Below are 9,942 nucleotides of genomic sequence, written 5' to 3' on the forward strand. Positions count from 1 at the left end.
TCTTCTGTCTTTACCTACCACTTCTTACAGTATTATTTCAACCCAATCAAATGTATACCCTTTACATTCGATTTTTCCCACCTTGTCCCCACCTCTTTTTTTTTTTTTTTTTTTTTAATGAGGGAACTGGCAAGGTAGGGGTAGGAGCTGGAGGGGCCCACCGGGCCCTTTAGACCCCCTAGTGGCACAGGATGGCTGCCCCACCCTGGGAGTGCCAGCAGCCTCCCTGCAGAGGCCCGAGGGTATGCCCAGGCTGCCCCCAGCGCAGGGCCCATGACACACTGGCTTAAATCTACAATTACATATATTCAATGATGACCAGCTGTACAAAACTCAAAGTTTCCTCAGTCAGCTCTTGATGAGTGGAGTTCATCCTTAAAGATTCCTGATGATGGAATGAGGACTCCCTAAGTATGGCATACTTAATACTTGTTTTCTATTGCTTTGATACATGGACAGCTTGACTGAATATACATGACTTGACCATAATGAATTTACTGATTTTTTAAAAAACATCTTGCTTTGTATGTTCTATTGAGATATAGAATGTAACTTTCTCTCCATTGAGGGCAAAGGGAGGCCTGGAGCTTCACGGAAAAAAAATTTTTTTTTTAATCTTAAAAATAAGTAAATTAATTAATTAAACAAAATAAAATCTTTTAGCTCTAATAGGATAGGTCTTAGAGTTGACCATTCCAGTTCTATTTCTCCCAGGTCTCTATGACTTTCTCTCTGATCCTTTCTCATTATCTTTTATTCATTACTATTCTGTTTGATGCTTTCATTTTTTCGTTCAATGTCCCTCCTAATTTCAGACAAATATGATCCCTTATGTACTTTGTCATTTAGCCTCTTTTCCAGAGAATTTTCTTTTCCTTCAATTTTTTCTAATCTCTGCCAATTCTAATTTCTCATTTCTTCTTTCTTGTCTACTTCTATTTTGTGTTGTGTATTTATGTGAAGTTTTGGGGCTTTCCCCCGTGTGTGTGTGTGTGTGTGTGTGTGTACAAATGCTTTGTTCACAAACACTTAATTCAGATACAGATGCCGTTTTACACTTTTCCTATGTTTTGTGATGGATTTTGAAGGGAATTTTTTCATGACCCGAAATTTTTAACTATTTATGTTTTTTATCCTGTCATCTTAGAATAAATGTCTGTTGTATGATTTTTATTTTAACATGACTGGGTCTACTTGAACGAGAAACAGCAGTTTCTAGGTAGGAACAGTTCTAGGTAGGAACAGATTAGTGCTTTGAGTGGCTTAGTCAATTTCTTAGTTCTGGATCTGTCTTGTGCAATTATTTTAGCAGATGTAAGGTTTTGGGGAAAGGCATGGTGTGTCTCCTGATTCTGGGATTCTGTTTCTTCCAGTAGGACCTTTAATTTCTACCAGTTACTTCATTCTTTCTCTTCACCACAAGCTTCCAAAGGATGCTACCTTCATCTAGGTCTCACACTTGATCCCAGTAATTGTGCCTCCTCAAAATTGTCACCCTCTGGTTCTCTGCACTGTCAAACCCCTTCCTGTCAATTCCCCAGACACCAGAGCTATATACGACCAGGTCTTAGGCATCCTCTGAGTTTATCCCCATGCTCTTTCTGTGAGTAATTTTACCTGGGTTCCCTCCTGAGTATGTCCTCCTTGCTCTCCTCTCCTTTATATGCAGAGTCTTTGCTAGTCCCTCTACTGCTGTGTGGCTCCAAGACCTGGGTGAAAACAAACCAGTTGGAATCCACAGTGTTCTCTGGCCTCTGGTTGTTTAGGGCAGGGTTATGAGTGGTGTCTTTGACTCTCTATGTTAAGTCTCTAGCCCTCTGAAATATGTGTTGATAGATTCAGCTGCCGTTATCCTAGGTGGATCTGTGGTCTCCTATCATTCTTTTTCAAATGAAGAATTTCAATAGTACACAAAATTGACAGAATTATATAATAGAACATCCCCATCTTTGTCAGCCACGTTCAACATTTATCAACTTATGGCTGAAATTGTTTTACTACAATTCCACCCACTTATCTTTTCCTATATTATTTAAAGCAAATCTCAGACATCATATTTCATCTGTAATTATGCCAATATGTTTCCCTAAATGAAGACTCTTTCTGAAAGTATTATCATAGCACTACAATTATTCATAAATCAATTTAAAATCTTTAATATCATAAAAATAGTGTTCAAATTCCCAGTTATTGTTTTTAAGTTAGTATCCTTTCTTGGGAGCCAAATAAAATCCACAAATTGTAATCAGTAGGATATGTGTTTAAGTCTTTACATATATGTTTACCCTCAGTTCCTTCCTTCCTTCCTTCCCTCCTTCCTTCCTTCCTTCCTCTCTCTCTCTTGCTCCAGCTCTCTCTTGGTCTCTTGCTGTCATTTTTTTTTTTTTTAAATCATTCATTTGTTGAGGAAACTGAGCTGTTTGTTCTGTAGCATTCCTGCAGTCTAAATTGAATACCTGGGTGTACTTTCATAAATTCTCTTGTCCTCCATATTTCCTTTTTGGTGGTAGAATCTAGAGCAGTGCTGTAATAAAAAGAAAATACAAGGCACATATGTAATTTAAATTTTACTAGTAGCCACACTGCAAGCTAAAAAAGTATAATCACACAATAATATAAATATGACCTATTCAATACATAGCTAGTTAATGCTACACAGTAAAGGAAATATAATTCTACCAGTTTTAAAGCTGTGTTTAATAGAAAAATATTGTGCATGTCTTCATTTTTATTTTTACATTCACATGAATTATAAATTAAATATAATTAAAATCCAGTTCCTCAGTCCTACTAGCTACATTCTAAGTGTTCAACAGCCATATGTGTCTAGTGGTCCCTATTTTGGACCTGGCAGATACAGAGACTGATGAGATTCACGTCTGATATCTTGGCAAGACTACCTCAGAAGTGGTGTGTGCTCTCTGGTCAGGAGGCACATCAAATCCTGTGTGTTTCTTCAAATAATATTAGCAGCTCTTGGAGTTCAAGGCCTAGATCCATTAACTGATTATGTGGAGCAAAAGGGTGATGTTCCATCATCATGTATTATTTAACTGGAACACTTGTATAAAAAGAAACTTCCCCTAAATACTGTTTAGTTATTTAGTGGTACCCTCTGTAAAGAAAACTGCAGCTTAATGAGCAATTCCCCAAGCATCTTCTGTGGTCACCAGTTAGTTTATTTCTTTTTTTTTCCCCCTGTGCTAATATGAATTCAAAGTTTCAAACACATTTAAGTATTTCAATTCGTGGCAATATAGTCTTTACTGACACTCCAATTATCCTCTCTTTCAGTAGGGAAAGTGACTTTAAGCTGGCTCCTTCATTCTTTTAATAAGATCCTAATAGTCTTTGAGAACTTTCCTGATATCAGTATGACAAGGTGCTTCTGTCTCATCTTGAATATTTTCTGCCTGAGTTGGACTCAGTCATTTCTCTAAGAATCTCTGGTTTCTTTTTGTGCAAAACATTATTCTCAAGTCAAATTGTGTAACCTAAAGATACTCATTGGAATTGGTTTATTTCTAGGTCTTTCCAGTGGACAGAGCTAGGAAATACTCATATTTGTATGTATTCATGTATTTACATATATCCACATTCACAATTCAAATTCAGAACTACAGGCTTTTTATTGAACGTCTATCGTACATCTGCATCTCTTTTCTCTAATACCAGTATTTTTGTTTTTAAGGACACTGGGACTAATAGAAATACGATATTTCATACAGTCTCCTTTGCTTTTTCCTACATTACATGGACAAAAGAATAAAGAAATACTAACAATGCCAATAACAACACAATTGAAGAAAGCAGTTTTTAAATTCTGTCCCTGTCCTGGGGTACATATAAATTACTGTGTTTTATAGCCTCTTGGGAGAATTCTTATCCATATGCTTGTTCCACAAAAGGCATACACAGGTTCATTTGTTACATTGTGCTTTCAATGTCTAGAGGCGACATTTAAAAAATTAATTTTATAATGATAAAAAAATGAATGTGGTTTCCAACTCAAATCAAACCAAACAAGGCATATTCACTATAGTCTAGCCTGGACTTAAGATGTGCACGTGTCTCAAAGGCCTGGGTGGATGTGGGTCAGGGATCCCTGGTCTCCTCAGACGCCGGAATCCTTGGCCTTCCTCCTCCTTCAGGCTGAGCTTGGGACGAAAGGACGAGGTTTTCTGGAGTGAAGGTTCAAATCTTAGCCTAACAGCGGCTTTCCGTGTCCAATGGAGACTTAGAAGCGAGAAATTCTGAATAAAATGGGAATAAACTGGGATAGGATCCATTAATATTTGGAATAATAGGGCACCTGAATACAATACAGTACTTCCCATCCAGGTCTGGAACCCTCGACCCGAAAGCTAAGACGCTGTCACCCTGGCTGCTCAGCGACGTCACAGACCCGCACCGCGACCCTTTACTCACAGGGACCAGCGCGCAATTACAAGACGTGCGGTGTGAAGTCCCCTCGCGAGGCAGGACTCAGTGGGCGCAGCCTCTGCCTTTTGCCCCCGAGACCCAGGGTGACCCGACGAGGGGGTGCCACCGGCTCGGTCCCTGCGCCCCTGGGCGGGGGGGCCGGGGTCTCCGATGGCCAGCTACGGGCAGAGTCGCCAGGGTGCAGCGGGGACGCCGCGGACTCCTCGCCCCACCTGCCCGCCATGGCGTCCCGCGCGCCGCGTGGAGCGCGCCGCGTGGAGCGCGCCGCGTGGAGCGCGCCGCGTGGAGCGCGCCGCGTGGAGCGCGCCGCGTGGAGCGCCTCTTCAGGAGGCGGCGGCAGAGCGCGGGGGACGCGGCTGCGAGGCGTGGGCGGCGGCAGGAGGGTCGCGGGTCCGGGGAGCCTCCTTCTCGTGACCCAGACGGTCGGGTCCGAGAGCAGGACTGAGGAGGACGCGGGGGCGGGAAAGCGCGTCCACGCAGCGCGCCTCTGAGGCGCGAGTTCGCTTTCGGGAGGAGACCGAGTAAAAGACGGCTGGGCGCTGCCTAAAGAGAAAGGTCCCACCGAGATTTGAACTCGGATCGCTGGATTCAGAGTCCAGAGTGCTCACCATTACACCATGGAACCCTCTGCCAGGCACTCTGCTGCTCCCGCCACTGAACCTGGTTGCGCACAGCCCCGAGAGCGCAGGAGTGGCCTCTCGCTGGGCGCTCTCGTCACTCCGCCCCGAGCCCGCTTCCTCCGCGACGCCAGGAGGCGCCTGACTCGCCTGCCCTCGGCCGTCTCTTGAGGTTAGTTTGTCGTGGAATGAGATGAACTCCATTCGGGGTGAGCTACAGGGAAGGGCTTTTAGGGCTCCCCCAAATCCACCTGGTCTGCCGGCATTTCTAGAGTTTTCTGCCCTGAGGTAAAATTCCCGCGAGGAAAAAAAAAAAAGGTTCCTTTCCTCTTCTTTCCAAGTGTCCTATTTCTGCTGCCCTGGGAGCTCTGAAGACCCTCAGAACAGCCCCTGGGACTTCGTGGGATGACCCCTCCCTGGGACCCCAGGTCCAAGGGTAGAGTCGCTGGGTGCTGGGGGCTTTGCCGGGGGATCCGGCCGCACACGTCGCACTGCAAGCGCCCAGGGCGGCTCATGGCCTGCCAGGTTATGTGACACAAGGTCCTCTGCTGAAGGCGCGGTGAGGCCAAACAAATGGAAATGCTGGAGGAAGGTATATTGCAGGGCCACGCACGGAGAAAGGGGACTCCTGCTCAAAAGACCCAAACTCCCTGATAGGTTGTGAGGCAGGAGATAGATGGGCTCCAGGCTACACGTTTAAAAGTGCCCTCCTGTTCACACTTCCTGGGGTGAGAAGAAGATGGGCTCCAGGCCCGACATTCATCACCAGTCCCCTGTTTACATTTACTGAAGCAAGAGACAAACGGGCTCCAGGACTACATATTTATGACCTGACTCCTGTCTATATTTCGAGATCTGTACCTGAATTTAAAAGCCAGCAACAGGGCTTCCCTGGTGGCGCAGTGGTTGAGAGTCCGCCTGCCGATGCAGGGGACATGGGTTCGTGCCCCGGTCCGGGAAGATAACCACATGCTACAGAGTGGCTGGGCCCGTGAGCCATGGCTGCTGGGCCTGCGCGTCCGGAGCCTGTGCTCCGCAGCGGGAGAGGCCACAACAGTGAGAGGCCTGCGTACCACAAAAAAAAACAAAACAAAAAATCCCAGCAATAGAAATAGGATAAATAACCAGACACTAGATATTTTTATGGCAGGGACAGAGTTGGGACTAACCCTGTTAAAAGATCAAGTGGTCATCCATTTCCCATCCTCGGGGCAAGGGAAACATTGCACCTTGGGGGGTCAAAAAGGAGGGGGCACCACCCCATAATATGTGATGCTAAAGCCATGTAATGCTAAGGCCTCTGGGCTGTAATCCATCTTGGAAAAAAAGTTGCTCACGTGTGTTGCGGAGCGTCCTAGGGCAGGTCAGGTGTGGAAAAAGAAACCAGATAATTGGCCAAAGGTAAACAAAGACCTGGAAGAACTGCAGTATATAAATGACTTAACGGCCTCTTTACTGCGCTCCTCCTCATTAGGGAGGACGCCCACGCCCACACCCTTCCTCTCTGGGTGGGCATCTCTGCCTTGCTTCTATCTTCACTAAACAGTTTCTCTGTGTGCTCTCCCACTTCTTGTTGTGCTATGTCTCTAATAATAAACTTTGTACCTGTTTCTACAGTTTTACCTCCATGAGAAATTCATTTTTCACTGGGGGCAAGAGCCAGGGGGCGTGGTGGCTAAGATTCCTAGTTTTCATCCAGGCTACCCAGGTGCAATTCCTGGGCAGGGAATTAAGATCTTGCTTCACGCCCCCCACTCACTGCTGCCTCTCAGAGATCAGTTTCAGGGAAGAGTTTTTATAGGCAAAATTTGGGGTGCGGGGGTGGCTGCAGGGTGTGTGACATTCCTCTGACTGGTTGGTGGTGAGGTGACAGGGTGGTGTTCTAGGAATCTCAATCAGCCTCTGGTTCCAGCCAATCTGGGGTCCAGGTTCTTGCACCCACTGTGAATTTACCATCCTCCCGACCCGGGTGGGTCCCTAGTTCCTGTAGAAGACCTCAAGAGACCTGTATCAGATAGTTATGTATATTCCTTGAGGAGGAAACTGCACCCTGCCCCGTGGCTGCATTATTGTTTCTTGACAGCCTTTCGTTTGTTTCTGCATTTCCTCAGTCCTCTCATTAGTAACTATTTGAATCTGCGCTTGGGAGCTCCGTGAGGAGGCTGAAACTTTTTTCCTACAAACAAGAAATGGGGGACATGGAAAGGCTTTTGTACATGGGAGAGACCCACAGGGTCCTGCTCAATTTCAGTGCCCCGTTTTCTTTGATACTCCTCAGTCTTGAGAGGAACAAATGTGTCAGACAAGAAAAGGAATAATATTTTTGATAGGTTAAAAATAAACTCCCCAGAGGAACTTGTTAAGGGGATGTGGTTTCAAGGTGTGGTCAGGTGTAATCCTATTATAGGATTTGGGCTTTAGTTGAGTGATTTGTGGGAAGATGGGAGGAAGCAGGGTTTGCTCCTTATTGAATACTGTTAGCATGGGCAATTCTATGATTGGAATAAGAAAGTAACAGTCATTTCCTTATGAAAAGAGGAAGATGTTTAAAATTTTGTAGGTTGCACAGTGACCTTGTTTTTCTCTGTGACTGGACAAAATTCTGAGGTAGCCTGTCTGAAGTTGATATTCTGTATCTGACATTGTTTATTTCCAACATGAGAACAAATCAGTCAGGCTGTGAAATCCCTATAACAGAGAACAAGAAAAGAGAGCCCTCTGGTCTTTTAAGCTGTAGGTGCAAACCTGACTGGGTATCAGAGTGACTTTAACAAAGTTTCTGGAATTTTCTGTAGCTCAATTTCTCACTTAAAAATGGGACAAATAGGAGTTCTTCCTACGTGGGTTGTCCTAGGTTTTAAATGAGAAGTGCAGGTAAAGCATTAAGCCCAGTGCCTAGCACATAGTAAATACTCAATACATGTTAGCTTTTATCAGTCCATCACTCTCAGCATTTTTATCATCTGCCTTATTCTTTTAAATAACTGCAGACCCTTTCAGGGTATGAATGGATTATTATAAATAAATGTTCTCCAGTTGATGGACATGAAATTGACTCCAGTGTTTATTTATACACATAATACTGCAGGGGACATCTACGTGTCTATATCTAATCCAGTAATATCTTGGTATACTCCGGGGATTGGTTCCAGGACCCCCGTTCATACTGCAGATGCTCAAGTTCGTTATATAAAGTGGTGTAGTGTTTGCATGTAACCTATGCACATCTTCCTGTATACTTTAAATCATCTCTAAATTACTTAAGTTAAACACCTAATACTATGTAAATTCTAGGCAAATGTAACAGGGAAGAGCCAATTTTGACTCCATGTTGGATCTGTTTCTTTGACTTCAGCCTTTGCTTTTCGTTGCTTTTGTTATTATAATCATACATAATGGCCTGACTCAGGGAACTCTACCCAGCTGTGAATGGCTACAAGAAAGAAGAAATTAACACATCCCCTCCCTGAGGCTGGCCATTCCAGATGTTTTGCAAGACTGATGGTCTTTTTACTTCCTCACAGCTGCTCCCTCTCTGATTCTATAAAAGAAATGGGCATCCAGACCCCGATAAGATAGTTATTTTGAGACACTAGTCTGCCATTTTCTCATTCGGTGGGCTTTCCAAATAAAGTCATATTCCTTGCCTCAACACCTTGTCTCTGATTTATTGGCCTGTCATGAGGCGAGCAGAGCGAGCTTGGACTTGGTAAAGCAAATACGCCCAACAAATGTAAGTTTTGCTTTTGGAACTTTCTGGAAAATTTTTTCTGAATATTTTAATCCATGGTTTGTTGAATTTTTGGATGACCCACCCATGGATACTGAGGGCCAACTATTTTCCATCACTGCTTGTGTATTTCTCTAATAGCTATTCCTGTAAAGGCAATTGGTCAGTTTAGAAATATACTTGTACATACATATCTAATTTTGCTAATGCCTTCCCTATTTCCTTGAAAAGATGCTTTACCAATTCATATTTCCAATCATTTATGAGAATACTCTTTTTCTTCATACTCTTGCCACATGGAATAGCTTCTGTACCTACCATTTATTTATTTTATTGCGGTACGCGGGCCTCTCACTGCTGTGGCCTCTGCCGCTGCGGAGCACAGGCTCCAGACGCGCAGACCTAGTGGTCATGGCCCACGGGCCCAGCCGCTCCGCGGCACGCGGTATCCTCCCGGACCGGGGCACGAACCCGCGCCCCCTGCATCGGCAGGCAGACTCCCAACCACTGCGCCACCAGGGAAGCCCCTTACCATTTATTTTTGCCAACAATCAACCCCTTATTGAGAGATTTCTTCAAGTGAGTTCACACTCATTGACTTAAGTGACATCCTGGAAAAGCTTAAATCCTATGATTTTTCTCTGTTCTATTTTACGACTACTCTATTTTCTCAGGTAATCTGAGCCAAGTGCAGTGTAAATATATCACTGTTGCTTGATGGCTGCTGTTGCCTGGGGTTTGATACTGAGCAGGGCCCTGTGGGGCTCCTGGGCACAAAGCCTTTCTGTGTCCCCCATTTCTTTGATTACAGGAAATAGCCTTCATTCAGGCTCCATGACCTTCCAAGGGCAGATTCAAGCAGTTGCTAATTAGGGAAGGGAGGGTATGTGAGACCAGGGAGAGACAGTCAAGAGAAACAATAGTGAAGCCTTGGGGCAAGGTCCTGTTTTCCATCCAACAGATACACACAAAGATATAATTGAGCTGTTTTGCAGATACTTGAAACCCCCTCCACGTGGAAGAAGTTAAGGATTAACTGCTGCCCACAAGCACATAGGCCCCACACCAGTTGGAACCTGAAGGTTGATGATGCTGACTCCTACTTATCTCACCACCAACCCATTAGAAGAATGTCCCCAAGCTGATCACACC

The 9,942-nt window shown here is 44.5% G+C and overlaps 1 non-coding gene across 1 annotated transcript; it reads right to left on the reverse strand.

Annotated features, from left to right (window-relative positions):
- Nucleotides 1-4,996: 4,996 nt before the first annotated feature.
- TRNAQ-CUG (transfer RNA glutamine (anticodon CUG)) lies at nucleotides 4,997-5,068 on the reverse strand. The gene has a single exon. It is a non-coding gene; the product is annotated as a tRNA-Gln (tRNA).
- Between the last annotated feature and the right edge of the window lie 4,874 nt (nucleotides 5,069-9,942).

Source organism: Lagenorhynchus albirostris, chromosome 2, assembly GCF_949774975.1.
Source record: "Lagenorhynchus albirostris chromosome 2, mLagAlb1.1, whole genome shotgun sequence".
Lineage (NCBI taxonomy): Eukaryota > Metazoa > Chordata > Mammalia > Artiodactyla > Delphinidae > Lagenorhynchus > Lagenorhynchus albirostris.